Source organism: Danio rerio, chromosome 4, assembly GCF_052040795.2.
Source record: "Danio rerio strain M-AB ecotype USA chromosome 4, GRCz13ab, whole genome shotgun sequence".
Taxonomy (NCBI): Eukaryota; Metazoa; Chordata; class Actinopteri; order Cypriniformes; family Danionidae; genus Danio; species Danio rerio.
Window position 1 is genome coordinate 37,057,865 of NC_141024.2, and position 21,452 is coordinate 37,079,316.

Genomic DNA, 21,452 nt, shown 5'->3' on the forward strand with positions numbered 1-21,452 from the left:
GCTTCAAATGTGACGAAAGGGGACATTTCGCAAGGACCTGTACAGCTGTGTCGGGCCCGGATTGTAAATTGGCCCTAATACCTGCAGGGAGCTTGTGACGCCGAGTTGGCTTTGTCCGCTCGATTGACCAACGCGTACGCCTTGTTTTATCCTTGCAGGCCTAACTTCGCTGGTGAAAGCACTTGTGGGGTTTCTGTAGTGTAGTGGTCATCACGTTCGCCTAACACGCGAAAGGTCCTCGGTTCGAAACCGAGCAGAAACAGTGCTCTTCTTTTGGCGAGAAAATAATAGCATCCACTGCCGCACCAGCAGTGATCGTCGACAGGCACCCAATCAAAAAGGGTTATCAGCTCGATCTGCCTGAAAGTTTCCGTAGTGTAGTGGTTATCACGTTCGCCTCACACGCGAAAGGTCCCCAGTTCGAAACTGGGCGGAAACAACCTCTGGCTTTTATGACAATTGTCAAATCAGGCTTCTGTTGAGTACTGACGTTCACTGAAAACATTCTTTCTGCAGAGCGGTGTGAGGCTAGAAGTTTGAATTCAGCTCAGTGTTTACCGCCCCTCGCGGTGTCGCAAACTTGCGTAGAATCTGATTTCTTTTAGCTTTGTGTTGTGCATGAGCAGGTGGCCAGTGCGTTTGCTGGCCCTTCACGGTGCAGACCGTACAAGACAGCTCTATAAAAAAAGACTATAAATACTTGAAGCAGCACTGGCCTATTGGTTTCCGTAGTGTAGTGTTTATCATGTTTGCATTACACGCTAAAGGTCTCCTGTTCGAAACTGGGCGGAAGCATACAATTAGCGGACACTTTTGTCCAAAGCGACATACAATAGTGGAGGTATTCAACAAGACGAGGCAATGCATACGAAAAAGGGCTATTTATTCCAAGTAATTTGTTTGTGCTCAGAGAATTTAGTGCTGGAGTAGGAGTTTCGTTTTCTTTAGAGAGAGGGATATTCACCGGGGTTCGGGTGTACTCTGAAGAGATGGGTGTTAGCTGTCGTTTGAAGGACACCGGTGTATCCGTAATCCGAGTGGGAATGGGAAGGTGATTCCACCAGCGTAGAACATTGAATGAAAACATTGTGGAAAGTGACTTTCCGTCTCTCTGCTCTGGCACCACAAGACAGTGCTCTCACCCTAACCGGAGGCTCCTGTGGTTATCACGATGGCTTTACAAGCGGAGGGTCTCCTGTTAGCAACTGGGCGGAAACATTCAGATTTGCTTTTACGCACATTCTCAATTGGCTCTCTGCTCACTGGATGATCCACGATACAAGGGCATGGATCTGTCAAATGTCATGACTTGACGTTGTACGAGGATTTGACGAAAAAAATGCCCTGCAAACCTTAAAAAGCAACACCATCCCAGGACAATTCTTTTGATCCCCTTTCAGTGCACTTGCATTAAAGCCCGCGTGATGCGGCACTTTGTCAGTGTTACTGTATCATTCGGACATGGGGCAGAGAGTTAAAGAATTCAGCCTGAGCGCACTGCCGCAGGCTCGGTTTGTCAGAAGTGGGATTCGAACCAACGCCTCCAGGGGAGACTGCGACCTGAACGCAGCGCCTTAGACCGCTCGGCCTTCCTGACATGCAAGCTTGGCAGGAGCTGTCTCCTGGGAGCCACACCGCAGTACCGTGACATGGAATCTGGTGCTTCACAGCTTGCCCAGCTCCGGCTGTCCAGCTCATTGGCGCTGCAGGCAGCTAATCTGTGCTCGCCTCCTGGGGCTGCGCCTAGTTTCAATAGCCAACACTTGACAGCTGTCATTGCTTACGGCCACACCACCCTGAGGGGGCTATAGAGCAAACAGGAAGTGAGTTGGCAGCAGTAAGGAGAGAAAGGCTCTCCCCATTTTGTTTGTCTACCTTTTTGTTTATTGACCTTGAGTGTTTTTGTTTGTTTGTTTTCTTTTTGTCTTTAAAAACCACCTAACAGCAGCATTTTGCTGACTGAAGGGTGGTTATGTAGTGTGTTTTATTTTTAATCATGGACAGATTCCCCGGCAACGACATGGAAATGGAGGGACTTGCAAGAAAGGATAAAGAAAATGGGCTGGATAATAGACGGAGAGGTAAAGAAAATGGACTTGACAACAGACAAAGAGATAAATAAAATGAAGAGCCCGGCCAACGAAGAGGTGAGAAAGGTAAGGATAAGCAAGAGGTACAAAGAAGAGTATGCACAAAGGAAGCAACAGTAACTGTAGAAGTAGAAAATGTAAAAGATGCAAGAAGATTTGATATAACCAAAGCAGTCACGGAGCTGATTGGAGAAGGAAGAATGCTGGCGGTGAGACCCAAACAAACAAAGGGAGTATGAAGTAACAATGGAGACTGAAGCTGACACCGAAATTTTAATAGACAATGGATTGACAATTAAAGGAGTGAAATCTGAAGTACGGAGGTTACAAAACAGAGACTATGTTGTTTCGTTCAAGCATCTGCCTGTTTACCTAGCAAATGAAGAAATGTTAAGCAAGCTAGAGAGATGGGGAGTTTTCCCCATATCTAAAATTAAAAGAAGATTGTATCCTGGCACAAACATAGAAGATGGAACAAGGTTTGTAAAAAACAGATTTCCGGAAGAGATGGTCTCCTTACCATACAGTACCAAAATCGAGACGGCGGAAGCGCCACAGCACTTTAGAGTCATGCACACCAATCAGGTAAAAACCTGTCGACTATGCATGAGCTCAGAAAATGTGATGAAGGAACGCCCAGAATTCAGGTGCTTCAAATGTGACGAAAGGGGACATTTCGCAAGGACCTGTACAGCTGTGTCGGGCCCGGATTGTAAATTGGCCCTAATACCTGCAGGGAGCTTGTGACGCCGAGTTGGCTTTGTCCGCTCGATTGACCAACGCGTACGCCTTGTTTTATCCTTGCAGGCCTAACTTCGCTGGTGAAAGCACTTGTGGGGTTTCTGTAGTGTAGTGGTCATCACGTTCGCCTAACACGCGAAAGGTCCTCGGTTCGAAACCGAGCAGAAACAGTGCTCTTCTTTTGGCGAGAAAATAATAGCATCCACTGCCGCACCAGCAGTGATCGTCGACAGGCACCCAATCAAAAAGGGTTATCAGCTCGATCTGCCTGAAGGTTTCCGTAGTGTAGTGGTTATCACGTTCGCCTCACACGCGAAAGGTCCCCAGTTCGAAACTGGGCGGAAACAACCTCTGGCTTTTATGACAATTGTCAAATCAGGCTTCTGTTGAGTACTGACGTTCACTGAAAACATTCTTTCTGCAGAGCGGTGTGAGGCTAGAAGTTTGAATTCAGCTCAGTGTTTACCGCCCCTCGCGGTGTCGCAAACTTGCGTAGAATCTGATTTCTTTTAGCTTTGTGTTGTGCATGAGCAGGTGGCCAGTGCGTTTGCTGGCCCTTCACGGTGCAGACCGTACAAGACAGCTCTATAAAAAAAGACTATAAATACTTGAAGCAGCACTGGCCTATTGGTTTCCGTAGTGTAGTGTTTATCATGTTTGCATTACACGCTAAAGGTCTCCTGTTCGAAACTGGGCGGAAGCATACAATTAGCGGACACTTTTGTCCAAAGCGACATACAATAGTGGAGGTATTCAACAAGACGAGGCAATGCATACGAAAAAGGGCTATTTATTCCAAGTAATTTGTTTGTGCTCAGAGAATTTAGTGCTGGAGTAGGAGTTTCGTTTTCTTTAGAGAGAGGGATATTCACCGGGGTTCGGGTGTACTCTGAAGAGATGGGTGTTAGCTGTCGTTTGAAGGACACCGGTGTATCCGTAATCCGAGTGGGAATGGGAAGGTGATTCCACCAGCGTAGAACATTGAATGAAAACATTGTGGAAAGTGACTTTCCGTCTCTCTGCGCTGGCACCACAAGACAGTGCTCTCACCCTAACCGGAGGCTCCTGTGGTTATCACGATGGCTTTACAAGCGGAGGGTCTCCTGTTAGCAACTGGGCGGAAACATTCAGATTTGCTTTTACGCACATTCTCAATTGGCTCTCTGCTCACTGGATGATCCACGATACAAGGGCATGGATCTGTCAAATGTCATGACTTGACGTTGTACGAGGATTTGACGAAAAAAATGCCCTGCAAACCTTAAAAAGCAACACCATCCCAGGACAATTCTTTTGATCCCCTTTCAGTGCACTTGCATTAAAGCCCGCGTGATGCGGCACTTTGTCAGTGTTACTGTATCATTCGGACATGGTGGCAGAGAGTTAAAGAATTCAGCCTGAGCGCACTGCCGCAGGCTCGGTTTGTCAGAAGTGGGATTCGAACCAACGCCTCCAGGGGAGACTGCGACCTGAACGCAGCGCCTTAGACCGCTCGGCCTTCCTGACATGCAAGCTTGGCAGGAGCTGTCTCCTGGGAGCCACACCGCAGTACCGTGACATGGAATCTGGTGCTTCACAGCTTGCCCAGCTCCGGCTGTCCAGCTCATTGGCGCTGCAGGCAGCTAATCTGTGCTCGCCTCCTGGGGCTGCGCCTAGTTTCAATAGCCAACACTTGACAGCTGTCATTGCTTACGGGTACACCACCCTGAGGGGGCTATAGAGCAAACAGGAAGTGAGTTGGCAGCAGTAAGGAGAGAAAGGCTCTCCCCATTTTGTTTGTCTACCTTTTTGTTTATTGACCTTGAGTGTTTTTGTTTGTTTGTTTTCTTTTTGTCTTTAAAAACCACCTAACAGCAGCATTTTGCTGACTGAAGGGTGGTTATGTAGTGTGTTTTATTTTTAATCATGGACAGATTCCCCGGCAACGACATGGAAATGGAGGGACTTGCAAGAAAGGATAAAGAAAATGGGCTGGATAATAGACGGAGAGGTAAAGAAAATGGACTTGACAACAGACAAAGAGATAAATAAAATGAAGAGCCCGGCCAACGAAGAGGTGAGAAAGGTAAGGATAAGCAAGAGGTACAAAGAAGAGTATGCACAAAGGAAGCAACAGTAACTGTAGAAGTAGAAAATGTAAAAGATGCAAGAAGATTTGATATAACCAAAGCAGTCACGGAGCTGATTGGAGAAGGAAGAATGCTGGCGGTGAGACCCAAACAAACAAAGGGAGTATGAAGTAACAATGGAGACTGAAGCTGACACCGAAATTTTAATAGACAATGGATTGACAATTAAAGGAGTGAAATCTGAAGTACGTGTAGTGGTTTTCTTGGTTTATCTCTTACTAAATCAAACTCAGTCTGGAGGTTATGAATATCAGAAGAATATACTTTATTGTCGACAACAAAGGAGAACTTTCAGGAGACCCCCAGTAGCATCTCTGTCTGAAAAATTCTGCCTCACTCCTGTTCTTGGCTTATTTAAATACCCTTTTACATCCGTTGTTTTCCTTTGTTCTCCATATATTACACAAATTCCACCTAGGTTAACCCCTGACCTCAATTTCCACCTAGGTTAACCCCTGACCCAAACCTGGTAACTATATAACTTATCCAGTTCTTGTGATATGGTAATTCTTCTAATGGTATGCAAGTCTACAAGCAGATTATATACATACACTTTGAATATATATATTAACTTCACACTTTAAAGAGTATAAAATCCACCTCATATAATCCCTCCTCTTAAGACTTCAAGTCTTAATATTCTTGTTTTTTGGCCCATAGTGCAACTCCATGACCTAGCCCTCAGCCATACTACCTAATGACAAATATATGTCACAGTATTATTACAAATGACCAAATCATGTAATTGCACTCTGGAATAGAATCACGCCAAACCTCTGCGCCCACTATTGACGAGGACACAGTAAAAGACTTGATTCTATTTTGTTGATATCATAAAAAGTAGTATTTTAAGCATACAATTAGTTATCTATTTGCTTCTGGGGGTCATGATTATTTAACATACATTAAAGAATAAAACTAAAACAAAAAATAAACATGCACAATCTCCCAATCTAGGGTCACAACACAATATTCTAATCTAACACCCACAAAACATAATCCGTAGAGTACGTTGATCTTCAGCTCAGATACTTTGCGTATCGTAGAGAGCCGCCGTTTTGGGGTAGAGGTTGCTAGCACTTAACACCCAAGGCATGGATCCTCTTCATCATCCTCTTCTTTATCTAAACTATAAAAATTTTAGCACTAGTTCATCTTTTTGACCCTAAATCTGGCACATACTTGCGAGCATTCTTTGTTTCGTTCTAGCCTTAAAAAGTGTTGCTAAAGACTTTATGTTGAGAGTCTATAACCCTAAGTTGTCGTGATTATCATCACTTGAATTTGTGGCACCTTCTGTATTTCTCACTCAGGTATATAATCAGAATTACTCTTTTAACTGTTCTGATGAACTGCTTCTGCCACACTTTGCAATTCGTTGGTTTGAGCTTTGGGATTTTCTGCCTCCTCTGTTTCCCGTTAACTTTCTCTTGCTGGAGTGTTTTTCCTTTGGCTGTCTTGTGCTGTGGTCCAGAAGGTATCCAGTTGATGGCATCCCCTTTGGTAACCTTGGCATAAGGTCCATTTCTCCTGATTTCACTCCACTTTCTCCAGAAAACCTCAGATATACTCGATCACCAGATTAATCTCCTGCTTCTGGTCCTTTCTGGTTTCCTGTACAGATATTGCTTTGCACATGGCAGTTAGTTTCCTCATAAAAGACCAAACTTCTTTCCAATGCATTAGAAATGTTCTTCAAACATTCCACAAGGTTAAATACATGATTACATGCAAGGGTCGACCCAATAATACTTCATGCAATGTTAGTTGCTTGTTTCTGTCAGTTTTCATTCAATCACTTATTAATGCAAAAGGTATATTATTTTAACACATCTTGTTAAACTAGGCCTTGATGAATCATCTTTAGCTCTTTCAATCATTCCTTACAATTATGTGTAATTTCTCAATTTTCTTGATTTCCAATTCTTTATCAATACATTTACTTATCTATTCACTGAATCACATATCCACTTATTTATCTACTTAATTACCTTTATTTACTTTAATTAACGTAAATTAACTTACTTTAATGAATTACTCTAATTTATTTTTAAATGCAGACACGTTAAACTTATTTCTGAAGGTATTCCAAATAGGAGACTTACTTCTCTTGTCTTACATATAGTAACTGTTTCTTCTTCCCTGCTCTGCTGATGGAATTACCTTCACTCATCTACCACAACTGTCATGCCCAAAAACTTGTATCTCTTGCCCTAAGCTAATTTTATCATTTCACAACATCTACAATGAAGTTCTTGAATAATCCATTAGACCTATTGCTGATCTTTTACTCACATTCTACTTTGCACAGATGTCACATGTGTACAACAATTCACTAATCACTGCATTCAAAAAGGCGATCACTTTTTTCAAATCATTTTGCTTGCTGCTTAATTTTCCTTATCACTTCACCCTTGATTCAATCCATGTACATCACCAATGACAATATCTAGAAATGCTGTTATATCAACAATCTGTACTTCCTATTACAAAAATCATACCTATCTTTTTTGCTTCCCTTTGATGCTACACATGTTCATAAAGACTAGTACGTTGTTTATTTGTACTATAATCTAATTAAGGTTGTGACTCTATACTATTATTAGACCTGCTACCCTATTTTCTTTAGTGTAAAATCAATTTTTTATTTATCAGCTTAACAGTTATTATTGCATCTAGAATAGATACAGAATCTTGTTAACACTAAACCCTCATCCCTAAAAAGTTTTATTTCTGTCTTTTACTTGGCTTGAGCTAGATGTACCTGCAGATAATTAAATCCTACACATTACAATATCTATCACTAAATATTCTAAAACCTTTTATGCATTCTAATGTATGTACCTATGTAAATCAGCCTATTTACTTTAAGTGTAACCAAGTGTCTACCCTCCTCTGATAATTACCTGAACAGAAATCAATTAATTACTTTAACATAGTTGGCATCCAAACTAAAAAATTTAAGTACAGTGCGTGTTAGGAACCTCAGCTAAGAAATTCTCTATTACTGACTGTTCTTAAATCATAAATTTTACAACATTTACTTTTGCCTGTTTTGACTAATGCCATAATCAAAATTTAAATTCAAATCAAATTCAAATAGAATCCATTTCATCAGTCACCTACACCATCACAACCGAATTGAAATTGACTTTACTTAGAAATGCCATAACATATCTAAATGTTTCTATTATTGCTATGTTCTCAAAAGTTTCAATAACGCCTATTCCAGCATATAACAGACCTGCATCTGGTTTAATTTTTTATTAATCATCCCTATGCTGGCTAATTTTGTTTTCCCTTAATGTCCTGAACTGTTAATCATTATTAAAATTTGACACCTAAGTAATTTCTTATTTCTGAGCTATTTCTTATTTTGCATTTTCTATTAATTAACATTTTTCACTTTTCAGCATTTTCAGCTCCTAATTCCTTCCTGCTCTCACATCAAACTGGTTATTCATAATTTTTTGTTGTACTTTTTTATCATTTGACTGAAAAATCACTGGATTTCTTTATAGGTTCCTCTCTATCTGATCTAATTTTTCTCCTTTAGTCCTTAGTTCTTTTTTGCTTTTAATTATTTCTTCACATATGTAAAACAATGCGTTTTCTGTTTTTTTTTTTTTTTTAAACACTTTTCTTTTTCACATATTCTTTTAGTAAATTTAGAATTGTTACTTTTTGACCTATTCAGTACTGTGAGTTCATTTCACTTTTTTTTTTCCATCTCTTCTTTAAATCACTTTTCTGTCTTAATCTCTGACATAATTTTTCTCTCAAATCTTGGTTTAGTTTACTCAAAATAAGTTTTCCCTAATTTTAACTTAAATACTTAACTCCATCAACTTCTAACCCAAATTATTATTTTTTAGTTATCAAAAACTGTTTTTTATTATCTTTTTTATCACCACCATGCATTATAATTTATCCTCTTATGTTCAATAATCTCTATGAGTTAATCTATGAAAATAAACCAAAATAATTTAACATTCTTCATAATTTATCTTTTCAACATAACACATTTAAAGTTTCATTGTACATTATCATCTAAGACTTTTCTTACAGTTTACATGATACTTTTCTATTTATTAAATTGACAGGAGTCTGATTTGATACAACAATGGGTAGCTACACTTTTGCTCTTATTTTGCCCTCTGAGTGGTCACATTGTACTCAATTTGGACTATAGGTCGACTGCTTTGAGATGGACTGCCAGACTCCCCCTCCTCACACCCTGAGAAGACAACTGGTTCATAGATTGGTGCAGTCATTTCTGTGGTGTCCATATCAGGGCACAGTATTTCCCCCTTCTTTCTTAGTGCTGGCTTCTTTCATTGAGCTATTGTAAAGTTCTGGTGGAGCGCTTTTTCTCTTTGATCAGTTCATCGTTAGCTTGTTTGCCTCTTTTTAGTGTCTCTGAACATAAGTAGCCTTTCCAGTCCTCAGTAATTCCTGGGTATGCAGTGCCTGCCTCACTGCTTTCACAAATGTCCACAGCCAACAGTTTGTCCATTGTGTTTTTCAAACACCTTTTCCATTTGCTAGTGCACTCAGAGATGTCTAGTAGGTAAGAGACCACAGTCCCCCAAAGTCCATCCCTATGTCCTCTTAAGTAATATATGGAATTTAGCTCATAAAAGTCTTTCCTTCTTTCCCATTTTTTTTTCATCAAATGAAGACTCCTCTCATCTATTTTCTCCTCTTTACGGTTTAACAGTTTATTTTTTTCTAATTCACAATCATTTTATCATATGTAAATGTTTAATTTTCTATTTCTTCAGTGTTCTTCTAAATAATTTCTTTAGCTTCAGATTATGCTTTACTTTACATTTCTCCTCATCTATGCTAGTGTTCCTTTACTAACCACTCATTTTTACATTGTAACATTTTCTATACTCAGTTTCTATTTTTTCACTGCTTACATCAAATGTTTCTTCTGTTTGCCATTTGTCATTATCTTATCTTTTATTTTCTCTGTCACGTATTTTAGTATTGCATTTCTTTTTTTCCATATCTGTTTTTCCCTACTTGATTTAATTCAACAATACTACATGGTGGCCTAATATCTGGTAAAACTGTTCAAAATCATTACTGCTATAGCTCAAAGTTAATATTATTAATTAAATTCACATATTTATTTACCAAAAGCATTTTTCATTTTTGAAGTGCAATGCATAATTATCAATTTAGCTTCTTACTGCATAAACTTTTACATGTATTAATCTTTTAAACTCACTCTAACGCATTCTTTAACATTTACCTAGCTTCTATGATTTTCATCTGAATCACTGTACTTTACTACAAACAAATGACATAGCTGACTTTGAGAAAGATGACAAAACATTTTTTTTTTCCTTAAATCCAATCAAATTCTCTAAAGTCAATTATTTCTTTAAATTGTTACTGTTTTTTTCTTTTTATCTTATCTGTTCAATGTGCCTATATTGTAAGCATATTTTAAACATCTAATTTTATCTATGAAACAGTGGACTTATTTTTTCCTATTTCTATTTTATTCTTTTTCCTTTCTGTAATTTGAGTTTTTAGCTCTTAGGTTTTCTTATACATTTTAAAGCTTATTTTGTTACACATTTTATAAATAAATCTTCAATTAATCACTATTTATTTTTCAAGTTTTCTTTTTCTATTTTATTCTCAATCAAATAACTAACTTATATGTTTTTTTATTCATACTTATTTAGTAAATCTATTTGTTTATTAATACATTCTTTTACTCTATACTTCCTTTATCTCTATATATATTGATCACTATGACTTCATTTATTCTTTTTCATTAGTAAAGTTTCAAACTCTTTTCTATATAATATAACTCTATTATTAGTTTTTCCTCATTTAATTTATCTTACTATACTACTTTATAATTTATCTATTCAGTAATAACTTATATTCTATCCAAATTATGTTAATGTCTATGTCATTATTTCATCTATAGTTTGATCTCCTCTCATTAACTCTCCTCTTCTCTGTTTCCCTAGTGCTGTAAATAGGCAATCTATTGTTCACACATGGACACCATAAATCTCTCTCTTACCCCCATCCTGGAGCAGACTGTCTTTCACCTGTTGCTATGTAAAGAATTTAAGTTCACTCTGCCTATTGTTCTTTTTTAACATATTCAAACTTAAAACACAAAGATAATTTCAGAAAAATGTTTATTCTTCTGCTTTTTACTCTGTGTTTTTTAAATGCACATGTTCCATTAGTTTTAATTTAAGAGACTCCTCTCTTTATATCATAATCTCTTCTCTTAAACTGCATCAATCACTATTCCTATTGTTCTTTAAATCACACCACACATATGCAGCCCTCCTTTTATATTATAATATACTATAATCATTATTTTAACCTACTCCTTATTGAAAACATACTTTTAAACACATTCACACTTCTAATCTTATTACTTTTCCTCTTCTCATTCACTCCTCTCCTCCAACTCAGTGTAACAGGAGCTGCATCCCCCCATCCTCATTCCATTCAAGGAGGAGGAAGGCAGTCTTCTCTGCCCACCAATGTGGACTATTTTGCCACAATCTGAAGCAGCAAATACACAAACACTTCAATTAAATAAATACTCTACACTACACTCCTCTTGAGTGACCTGTCCGAGCAGCCCTCTAACCTTAGAGCGGTAACCACAGGCTTTCGCCTACCCATGCAGCCCTTTGTTTATCTCCTCAAACAAAGCGGTATCGTAGGTCTTAGCGCGCATCTCTCTACTTTAATCTGCTTTAATCTCTTAACTGTTACCACACATTAAGGACTCTCTCTTATAACTTATAAATGCTCTATGCATATCTTACATCATTAATAATTTCCCAAATCTGGGTAACAGTTACTAGTTAATGTTTATCCTATCCATCAAGGCCCTCTTAGGAAAACACAGATCATTTGCATGCAAATTATTTTTCTTCTGTTATTCAAAACCCCTTTTTTCTTTAATATCTTTTTTACATTTACTTTTAATTCTTTAAAGCTGGAGAAACAGTTCAAGTGTATTTACCTGTACAAGCAGGTCCTGGCAGAAAAAACACAAACTAATAAGCATAAAATCGCTTACCGTTTTTTATTGTGGCCACATATTTGTGTTTTCTCTCCAGTCCAGCATGCACAGCAACACCAGTCCTGCTCCTTTCCAGCCCACCCAGAGGGACGCCAAATGTAGTGGTTTTCTTGGTTTATCTCTTACTAAATCAAACTCAGTCTGGAGGTTATGAATATCAGAAGAATATACTTTATTGTCGACAACAAAGGAGAACTTTCAGGAGACCCCCAGTAGCATCTCTGTCTGAAAAATTCTGCCTCACTCCTGTTCTTGGCTTATTTAAATACCCTTTTACATCCGTTGTTTTCCTTTGTTCTCCATATATTACACAAATTCCACCTAGGTTAACCCCTGACCTCAATTTCCACCTAGGTTAACCCCTGACCCAAACCTGGTAACTATATAACTTATCCAGTTCTTGTGATATGGTAATTCTTCTAATGGTATGCAAGTCTACAAGCAGATTATATACATACACTTTGAATATATATATTAACTTCACACTTTAAAGAGTATAAAATCCACCTCATACGGAGGTTACAAAACAGAGACTATGTTGTTTCGTTCAAGCATCTGCCTGTTTACCTAGCAAATGAAGAAATGTTAAGCAAGCTAGAGAGATGGGGAGTTTTCCCCATATCTAAAATTAAAAGAAGATTGTATCCTGGCACAAACATAGAAGATGGAACAAGGTTTGTAAAAAACAGATTTCCGGAAGAGATGGTCTCCTTACCATACAGTACCAAAATCGAGACGGCGGAAGCGCCACAGCACTTTAGAGTCATGCACACCAATCAGGTAAAAACCTGTCGACTATGCATGAGCTCAGAAAATGTGATGAAGGAACGCCCAGAATTCAGGTGCTTCAAATGTGACGAAAGGGGACATTTCGCAAGGACCTGTACAGCTGTGTCGGGCCCGGATTGTAAATTGGCCCTAATACCTGCAGGGAGCTTGTGACGCCGAGTTGGCTTTGTCCGCTCGATTGACCAACGCGTACGCCTTGTTTTATCCTTGCAGGCCTAACTTCGCTGGTGAAAGCACTTGTGGGGTTTCTGTAGTGTAGTGGTCATCACGTTCGCCTAACACGCGAAAGGTCCTCGGTTCGAAACCGAGCAGAAACAGTGCTCTTCTTTTGGCGAGAAAATAATAGCATCCACTGCCGCACCAGCAGTGATCGTCGACAGGCACCCAATCAAAAAGGGTTATCAGCTCGATCTGCCTGAAAGTTTCCGTAGTGTAGTGGTTATCACGTTCGCCTCACACGCGAAAGGTCCCCAGTTCGAAACTGGGCGGAAACAACCTCTGGCTTTTATGACAATTGTCAAATCAGGCTTCTGTTGAGTACTGACGTTCACTGAAAACATTCTTTCTGCAGAGCGGTGTGAGGCTAGAAGTTTGAATTCAGCTCAGTGTTTACCGCCCCTCGCGGTGTCGCAAACTTGCGTAGAATCTGATTTCTTTTAGCTTTGTGTTGTGCATGAGCAGGTGGCCAGTGCGTTTGCTGGCCCTTCACGGTGCAGACCGTACAAGACAGCTCTATAAAAAAAGACTATAAATACTTGAAGCAGCACTGGCCTATTGGTTTCCGTAGTGTAGTGTTTATCATGTTTGCATTACACGCTAAAGGTCTCCTGTTCGAAACTGGGCGGAAGCATACAATTAGCGGACACTTTTGTCCAAAGCGACATACAATAGTGGAGGTATTCAACAAGACGAGGCAATGCATACGAAAAAGGGCTATTTATTCCAAGTAATTTGTTTGTGCTCAGAGAATTTAGTGCTGGAGTAGGAGTTTCGTTTTCTTTAGAGAGAGGGATATTCACCGGGGTTCGGGTGTACTCTGAAGAGATGGGTGTTAGCTGTCGTTTGAAGGACACCGGTGTATCCGTAATCCGAGTGGGAATGGGAAGGTGATTCCACCAGCGTAGAACATTGAATGAAAACATTGTGGAAAGTGACTTTCCGTCTCTCTGCTCTGGCACCACAAGACAGTGCTCTCACCCTAACCGGAGGCTCCTGTGGTTATCACGATGGCTTTACAAGCGGAGGGTCTCCTGTTAGCAACTGGGCGGAAACATTCAGATTTGCTTTTACGCACATTCTCAATTGGCTCTCTGCTCACTGGATGATCCACGATACAAGGGCATGGATCTGTCAAATGTCATGACTTGACGTTGTACGAGGATTTGACGAAAAAAATGCCCTGCAAACCTTAAAAAGCAACACCATCCCAGGACAATTCTTTTGATCCCCTTTCAGTGCACTTGCATTAAAGCCCGCGTGATGCGGCACTTTGTCAGTGTTACTGTATCATTCGGACATGGGGCAGAGAGTTAAAGAATTCAGCCTGAGCGCACTGCCGCAGGCTCGGTTTGTCAGAAGTGGGATTCGAACCAACGCCTCCAGGGGAGACTGCGACCTGAACGCAGCGCCTTAGACCGCTCGGCCTTCCTGACATGCAAGCTTGGCAGGAGCTGTCTCCTGGGAGCCACACCGCAGTACCGTGACATGGAATCTGGTGCTTCACAGCTTGCCCAGCTCCGGCTGTCCAGCTCATTGGCGCTGCAGGCAGCTAATCTGTGCTCGCCTCCTGGGGCTGCGCCTAGTTTCAATAGCCAACACTTGACAGCTGTCATTGCTTACGGCCACACCACCCTGAGGGGGCTATAGAGCAAACAGGAAGTGAGTTGGCAGCAGTAAGGAGAGAAAGGCTCTCCCCATTTTGTTTGTCTACCTTTTTGTTTATTGACCTTGAGTGTTTTTGTTTGTTTGTTTTCTTTTTGTCTTTAAAAACCACCTAACAGCAGCATTTTGCTGACTGAAGGGTGGTTATGTAGTGTGTTTTATTTTTAATCATGGACAGATTCCCCGGCAACGACATGGAAATGGAGGGACTTGCAAGAAAGGATAAAGAAAATGGGCTGGATAATAGACGGAGAGGTAAAGAAAATGGACTTGACAACAGACAAAGAGATAAATAAAATGAAGAGCCCGGCCAACGAAGAGGTGAGAAAGGTAAGGATAAGCAAGAGGTACAAAGAAGAGTATGCACAAAGGAAGCAACAGTAACTGTAGAAGTAGAAAATGTAAAAGATGCAAGAAGATTTGATATAACCAAAGCAGTCACGGAGCTGATTGGAGAAGGAAGAATGCTGGCGGTGAGACCCAAACAAACAAAGGGAGTATGAAGTAACAATGGAGACTGAAGCTGACACCGAAATTTTAATAGACAATGGATTGACAATTAAAGGAGTGAAATCTGAAGTACGGAGGTTACAAAACAGAGACTATGTTGTTTCGTTCAAGCATCTGCCTGTTTACCTAGCAAATGAAGAAATGTTAAGCAAGCTAGAGAGATGGGGAGTTTTCCCCATATCTAAAATTAAAAGAAGATTGTATCCTGGCACAAACATAGAAGATGGAACAAGGTTTGTAAAAAACAGATTTCCGGAAGAGATGGTCTCCTTACCATACAGTACCAAAATCGAGACGGCGGAAGCGCCACAGCACTTTAGAGTCATGCACACCAATCAGGTAAAAACCTGTCGACTATGCATGAGCTCAGAAAATGTGATGAAGGAACGCCCAGAATTCAGGTGCTTCAAATGTGACGAAAGGGGACATTTCGCAAGGACCTGTACAGCTGTGTCGGGCCCGGATTGTAAATTGGCCCTAATACCTGCAGGGAGCTTGTGACGCCGAGTTGGCTTTGTCCGCTCGATTGACCAACGCGTACGCCTTGTTTTATCCTTGCAGGCCTAACTTCGCTGGTGAAAGCACTTGTGGGGTTTCTGTAGTGTAGTGGTCATCACGTTCGCCTAACACGCGAAAGGTCCTCGGTTCGAAACCGAGCAGAAACAGTGCTCTTCTTTTGGCGAGAAAATAATAGCATCCACTGCCGCACCAGCAGTGATCGTCGACAGGCACCCAATCAAAAAGGGTTATCAGCTCGATCTGCCTGAAGGTTTCCGTAGTGTAGTGGTTATCACGTTCGCCTCACACGCGAAAGGTCCCCAGTTCGAAACTGGGCGGAAACAACCTCTGGCTTTTATGACAATTGTCAAATCAGGCTTCTGTTGAGTACTGACGTTCACTGAAAACATTCTTTCTGCAGAGCGGTGTGAGGCTAGAAGTTTGAATTCAGCTCAGTGTTTACCGCCCCTCGCGGTGTCGCAAACTTGCGTAGAATCTGATTTCTTTTAGCTTTGTGTTGTGCATGAGCAGGTGGCCAGTGCGTTTGCTGGCCCTTCACGGTGCAGACCGTACAAGACAGCTCTATAAAAAAAGACTATAAATACTTGAAGCAGCACTGGCCTATTGGTTTCCGTAGTGTAGTGTTTATCATGTTTGCATTACACGCTAAAGGTCTCCTGTTCGAAACTGGGCGGAAGCATACAATTAGCGGACACTTTTGTCCAAAGCGACATACAATAGTGGAGGTATTCAACAAGACGAGGCAATGCATACGAAAAAGGGCTATTTATTCCAAGTAATTTGTTTGTGCTCAGAGAATTTAGTGCTGGAGTAGGAGTTTCGTTTTCTTTAGAGAGAGGGATATTCACCGGGGTTCGGGTGTACTCTGAAGAGATGGGTGTTAGCTGTCGTTTGAAGGACACCGGTGTATCCGTAATCCGAGTGGGAATGGGAAGGTGATTCCACCAGCGTAGAACATTGAATGAAAACATTGTGGAAAGTGACTTTCCGTCTCTCTGCGCTGGCACCACAAGACAGTGCTCTCACCCTAACCGGAGGCTCCTGTGGTTATCACGATGGCTTTACAAGCGGAGGGTCTCCTGTTAGCAACTGGGCGGAAACATTCAGATTTGCTTTTACGCACATTCTCAATTGGCTCTCTGCTCACTGGATGATCCACGATACAAGGGCATGGATCTGTCAAATGTCATGACTTGACGTTGTACGAGGATTTGACGAAAAAAATGCCCTGCAAACCTTAAAAAGCAACACCATCCCAGGACAATTCTTTTGATCCCCTTTCAGTGCACTTGCATTAAAGCCCGCGTGATGCGGCACTTTGTCAGTGTTACTGTATCATTCGGACATGGTGGCAGAGAGTTAAAGAATTCAGCCTGAGCGCACTGCCGCAGGCTCGGTTTGTCAGAAGTGGGATTCGAACCAACGCCTCCAGGGGAGACTGCGACCTGAACGCAGCGCCTTAGACCGCTCGGCCTTCCTGACATGCAAGCTTGGCAGGAGCTGTCTCCTGGGAGCCACACCGCAGTACCGTGACATGGAATCTGGTGCTTCACAGCTTGCCCAGCTCCGGCTGTCCAGCTCATTGGCGCTGCAGGCAGCTAATCTGTGCTCGCCTCCTGGGGCTGCGCCTAGTTTCAATAGCCAACACTTGACAGCTGTCATTGCTTACGGGTACACCACCCTGAGGGGGCTATAGAGCAAACAGGAAGTGAGTTGGCAGCAGTAAGGAGAGAAAGGCTCTCCCCATTTTGTTTGTCTACCTTTTTGTTTATTGACCTTGAGTGTTTTTGTTTGTTTGTTTTCTTTTTGTCTTTAAAAACCACCTAACAGCAGCATTTTGCTGACTGAAGGGTGGTTATGTAGTGTGTTTTATTTTTAATCATGGACAGATTCCCCGGCAACGACATGGAAATGGAGGGACTTGCAAGAAAGGATAAAGAAAATGGGCTGGATAATAGACGGAGAGGTAAAGAAAATGGACTTGACAACAGACAAAGAGATAAATAAAATGAAGAGCCCGGCCAACGAAGAGGTGAGAAAGGTAAGGATAAGCAAGAGGTACAAAGAAGAGTATGCACAAAGGAAGCAACAGTAACTGTAGAAGTAGAAAATGTAAAAGATGCAAGAAGATTTGATATAACCAAAGCAGTCACGGAGCTGATTGGAGAAGGAAGAATGCTGGCGGTGAGACCCAAACAAACAAAGGGAGTATGAAGTAACAATGGAGACTGAAGCTGACACCGAAATTTTAATAGACAATGGATTGACAATTAAAGGAGTGAAATCTGAAGTACGGAGGTTACAAAACAGAGACTATGTTGTTTCGTTCAAGCATCTGCCTGTTTACCTAGCAAATGAAGAAATGTTAAGCAAGCTAGAGAGATGGGGAGTTTTCCCCATATCTAAAATTAAAAGAAGATTGTATCCTGGCACAAACATAGAAGATGGAACAAGGTTTGTAAAAAACAGATTTCCGGAAGAGATGGTCTCCTTACCATACAGTACCAAAATCGAGACGGCGGAAGCGCCACAGCACTTTAGAGTCATGCACACCAATCAGGTAAAAACCTGTCGACTATGCATGAGCTCAGAAAATGTGATGAAGGAACGCCCAGAATTCAGGTGCTTCAAATGTGACGAAAGGGGACATTTCGCAAGGACCTGTACAGCTGTGTCGGGCCCGGATTGTAAATTGGCCCTAATACCTGCAGGGAGCTTGTGACGCCGAGTTGGCTTTGTCCGCTCGATTGACCAACGCGTACGCCTTGTTTTATCCTTGCAGGCCTAACTTCGCTGGTGAAAGCACTTGTGGGGTTTCTGTAGTGTAGTGGTCATCACGTTCGCCTAACACGCGAAAGGTCCTCGGTTCGAAACCGAGCAGAAACAGTGCTCTTCTTTTGGCGAGAAAATAATAGCATCCACTGCCGCACCAGCAGTGATCGTCGACAGGCACCCAATCAAAAAGGGTTATCAGCTCGATCTGCCTGAAAGTTTCCGTAGTGTAGTGGTTATCACGTTCGCCTCACACGCGAAAGGTCCCCAGTTCGAAACTGGGCGGAAACAACCTCTGGCTTTTATGACAATTGTCAAATCAGGCTTCTGTTGAGTACTGACGTTCACTGAAAACATTCTTTCTGCAGAGCGGTGTGAGGCTAGAAGTTTGAATTCAGCTCAGTGTTTACCGCCCCTCGCGGTGTCGCAAACTTGCGTAGAATCTGATTTCTTTTAGCTTTGTGTTGTGCATGAGCAGGTGGCCAGTGCGTTTGCTGGCCCTTCACGGTGCAGACCGTACAAGACAGCTCTATAAAAAAAGACTATAAATACTTGAAGCAGCACTGGCCTATTGGTTTCCGTAGTGTAGTGTTTATCATGTTTGCATTACACGCTAAAGGTCTCCTGTTCGAAACTGGGCGGAAGCATACAATTAGCGGACACTTTTGTCCAAAGCGACATACAATAGTGGAGGTATTCAACAAGACGAGGCAATGCATACGAAAAAGGGCTATTTATTCCAAGTAATTTGTTTGTGCTCAGAGAATTTAGTGCTGGAGTAGGAGTTTCGTTTTCTTTAGAGAGAGGGATATTCACCGGGGTTCGGGTGTACTCTGAAGAGATGGGTGTTAGCTGTCGTTTGAAGGACACCGGTGTATCCGTAATCCGAGTGGGAATGGGAAGGTGATTCCACCAGCGTAGAACATTGAATGAAAACATTGTGGAAAGTGACTTTCCGTCTCTCTGCTCTGGCACCACAAGACAGTGCTCTCACCCTAACCGGAGGCTCCTGTGGTTATCACGATGGCTTTACAAGCGGAGGGTCTCCTGTTAGCAACTGGGCGGAAACATTCAGATTTGCTTTTACGCACATTCTCAATTGGCTCTCTGCTCACTGGATGATCCACGATACAAGGGCATGGATCTGTCAAATGTCATGACTTGACGTTGTACGAGGATTTGACGAAAAAAATGCCCTGCAAACCTTAAAAAGCAACACCATCCCAGGACAATTCTTTTGATCCCCTTTCAGTGCACTTGCATTAAAGCCCGCGTGATGCGGCACTTTGTCAGTGTTACTGTATCATTCGGACATGGGGCAGAGAGTTAAAGAATTCAGCCTGAGCGCACTGCCGCAGGCTCGGTTTGTCAGAAGTGGGATTCGAACCAACGCCTCCAGGGGAGACTGCGACCTGAACGCAGCGCCTTAGACCGCTCGGCCTTCCTGACATGCAAGCTTGGCAGGAGCTGTCTCCTGGGAGCCACACCGCAGTACCGTGACATGGAATCTGGTGCTTCACAGCTTGCCCAGCTCCGGCTGTCCAGCTCATTGGCGCTGCAGGCAGCTAATCTGTGCTCGCCTCCTGGGGCTGCGCCTAGTTTCAATAGCCAACACTTGACAGCTGTCATTGCTTACGGCCACACCACCCTGAGGGGGCTATAGAGCAAACAGGAAGTGAGTTGGCAGCAGTAAGGAGAGAAAGGCTCTCCCCATTTTGTTTGTCTACCTTTTTGTTTATTGACCTTGAGTGTTTTTGTTTGTTTGTTTTCTTTTTGTCTTTAAAAACCACCTAACAGCAGCATTTTGCTGACTGAAGGGTGGTTATGTAGTGTGTTTTATTTTTAATCATGGACAGATTCCCCGGCAACGACATGGAAATGGAGGGACTTGCAAGAAAGGATAAAGAAAATGGGCTGGATAATAGACGGAGAGGTAAAGAAAATGGACTTGACAACAGACAAAGAGATAAATAAAATGAAGAGCCCGGCCAACGAAGAGGTGAGAAAGGTAAGGATAAGCAAGAGGTACAAAGAAGAGTATGCACAAAGGAAGCAACAGTAACTGTAGAAGTAGAAAATGTAAAAGATGCAAGAAGATTTGATATAACCAAAGCAGTCACGGAGCTGATTGGAGAAGGAAGAATGCTGGCGGTGAGACCCAAACAAACAAAGGGAGTATGAAGTAACAATGGAGACTGAAGCTGACACCGAAATTTTAATAGACAATGGATTGACAATTAAAGGAGTGAAATCTGAAGTACGGAGGTTACAAAACAGAGACTATGTTGTTTCGTTCAAGCATCTGCCTGTTTACCTAGCAAATGAAGAAATGTTAAGCAAGCTAGAGAGATGGGGAGTTTTCCCCATATCTAAAATTAAAAGAAGATTGTATCCTGGCACAAACATAGAAGATGGAACAAGGTTTGTAAAAAACAGATTTCCGGAAGAGATGGTCTCCTTACCATACAGTACCAAAATCGAGACGGCGGAAGCGCCACAGCACTTTAGAGTCATGCACACCAATCAGGTAAAAACCTGTCGACTATGCATGAGCTCAGAAAATGTGATGAAGGAACGCCCAGAATTCAGGTGCTTCAAATGTGACGAAAGGGGACATTTCGCAAGGACCTGTACAGCTGTGTCGGGCCCGGATTGTAAATTGGCCCTAATACCTGCAGGGAGCTTGTGACGCCGAGTTGGCTTTGTCCGCTCGATTGACCAACGCGTACGCCTTGTTTTATCCTTGCAGGCCTAACTTCGCTGGTGAAAGCACTTGTGGGGTTTCTGTAGTGTAGTGGTCATCACGTTCGCCTAACACGCGAAAGGTCCTCGGTTCGAAACCGAGCAGAAACAGTGCTCTTCTTTTGGCGAGAAAATAATAGCATCCACTGCCGCACCAGCAGTGATCGTCGACAGGCACCCAATCAAAAAGGGTTA

General features: G+C 41.9%; 1 protein-coding gene, 1 long non-coding RNA gene and 11 other non-coding genes across 13 annotated transcripts in view; 11 read left to right on the forward strand and 2 right to left on the reverse strand.

Moving 5' to 3' along the window:
- Positions 1-21,452, reverse strand: part of LOC148680292 (uncharacterized) — a 790,608-nt gene that overhangs the window by 561,501 nt on the left and 207,655 nt on the right. The gene's annotated exons all lie outside the window — the stretch shown is intronic.
- Positions 1-21,452, reverse strand: part of LOC141381693 (uncharacterized) — an 835,171-nt gene that overhangs the window by 191,759 nt on the left and 621,960 nt on the right. The gene's annotated exons all lie outside the window — the stretch shown is intronic.
- trnav-aac (transfer RNA valine (anticodon AAC)) lies at positions 190-262 on the forward strand. The gene has a single exon. It is a non-coding gene; the product is annotated as a tRNA-Val (tRNA).
- trnav-cac (transfer RNA valine (anticodon CAC)) lies at positions 367-439 on the forward strand. The gene has a single exon. It is a non-coding gene; the product is annotated as a tRNA-Val (tRNA).
- On the forward strand, positions 2,929-3,001 carry trnav-aac (transfer RNA valine (anticodon AAC)). Its single transcript has one exon. It is a non-coding gene; the product is annotated as a tRNA-Val (tRNA).
- trnav-cac (transfer RNA valine (anticodon CAC)) lies at positions 3,106-3,178 on the forward strand. The gene has a single exon. It is a non-coding gene; the product is annotated as a tRNA-Val (tRNA).
- Positions 13,078-13,150, forward strand: trnav-aac (transfer RNA valine (anticodon AAC)). The gene has a single exon. It is a non-coding gene; the product is annotated as a tRNA-Val (tRNA).
- trnav-cac (transfer RNA valine (anticodon CAC)) lies at positions 13,255-13,327 on the forward strand. Its single transcript has one exon. It is a non-coding gene; the product is annotated as a tRNA-Val (tRNA).
- Positions 15,817-15,889, forward strand: trnav-aac (transfer RNA valine (anticodon AAC)). The gene has a single exon. It is a non-coding gene; the product is annotated as a tRNA-Val (tRNA).
- trnav-cac (transfer RNA valine (anticodon CAC)) lies at positions 15,994-16,066 on the forward strand. The gene has a single exon. It is a non-coding gene; the product is annotated as a tRNA-Val (tRNA).
- Positions 18,557-18,629, forward strand: trnav-aac (transfer RNA valine (anticodon AAC)). Its single transcript has one exon. It is a non-coding gene; the product is annotated as a tRNA-Val (tRNA).
- Positions 18,734-18,806, forward strand: trnav-cac (transfer RNA valine (anticodon CAC)). Its single transcript has one exon. It is a non-coding gene; the product is annotated as a tRNA-Val (tRNA).
- On the forward strand, positions 21,296-21,368 carry trnav-aac (transfer RNA valine (anticodon AAC)). The gene has a single exon. It is a non-coding gene; the product is annotated as a tRNA-Val (tRNA).